This window comes from Rhincodon typus, chromosome 27 (assembly GCF_021869965.1).
Source record: "Rhincodon typus isolate 14 chromosome 27, sRhiTyp1.1, whole genome shotgun sequence".
Classification (NCBI taxonomy): domain Eukaryota; kingdom Metazoa; phylum Chordata; class Chondrichthyes; order Orectolobiformes; family Rhincodontidae; genus Rhincodon; species Rhincodon typus.
The window spans coordinates 41,552,428-41,553,591 of NC_063358.1; the positions used below are offsets into that span (position 1 = coordinate 41,552,428).

Sequence of the window (1,164 nt, forward strand, 5' to 3'; positions counted from 1 at the left end):
CAGGTTGATTAGAGAATCTTTTTTTTAAAAAAAAAAGCACCAATCTGCATCCTGTATCCATAAATCACATTCCCTGACTCTCTGTGATGAGAATGACAGAGAATCTTCACATTGAGTTTGAAACTATCACCCAGATACTGAGGAAGATGACAAACTAGAAGATCCTAGTGAAAAAAACCCTGATCTGAATATAATCAACCTCTTGATCAATTCCTGTTTATTGTACATGAAACTCTATTATTGTGGATTCCTGCTCTGATTCTGAGAAAAAGACCATATTGTAACGTTGTAGGGCTATTAAAGCAATTTGTTGGGAATGTCTGTCATTTCCTTCTCATGCTTTAGTCCATTGTTCCCAAAACTGCTTCCCTGGCAAAGAATTTTAAGTTGTGCAGTCTTTATTGTCCTGAATATTCACCTTTCCTATTGCAGAATACCATATTGTGGACCAGTCAATGATGCTCCCCCCCAGACTGTTACAACATTCACTCACAGCCTTAATCTAAGTTGTTGTTAAAACATGGTCCCACAGATTAACAACAGTTACCTCCGCAACAAAATCTCTGCTTGATGTTAACCCTCCCCCAACCTTGTCCTGCTCCTGTCCCAGGATAAAGGAACCTCTGCCGCTCACTATTCCACCCTTTCTACCAACTTTCTGAACACTTCTCTGTCCATTCACCCAGAATGGTATCTCCCCTGTCCAGACTCCTGGCTCACATAGATGTGCCTCATCAGCGCATTCATTGCTGGAAGGGAAAATGGAATTACAGTGTCCTGGAGGTACAGGTCAAGTCTTGTATCACTCCCTTTCCAGAGCAACAGTTCATTATGGTGTGTTAAAGTCATACAGGAGAACAATTGATAACTGCGACTCTTCAGATGCTGCCATCAATCAGACTGTAAAGGGGAACAAATTGGGACAACTCCCTGGTTTCAGTCGAACATAACTGTCTTTGGTTTCGAATGGACATGTCAGCAGCTTCCCAGTGAGACCTGTAACACACGAGATTTGATCTTGTTCAGTGACTTTGAAATAGTAAGAATCACCAGAAATGGAGTTGCGCGAGGGGAAGCGAGTCCCGGGGCAGCGCGAGGGGAAGCGAGTCCTGGGGCAGCGCGAGGGGAAGCGAGTCCTGGGGCAGCGCGAGGGGAAGCGAGTCC

At 44.2% G+C, this 1,164-nt stretch overlaps 1 pseudogene; it reads right to left on the reverse strand.

Annotated features, from left to right (window-relative positions):
• Positions 1 to 382: 382 nt before the first annotated feature.
• Positions 383 to 1,164, reverse strand: part of LOC109915961 — a 6,753-nt pseudogene continuing 5,971 nt past the window's right edge.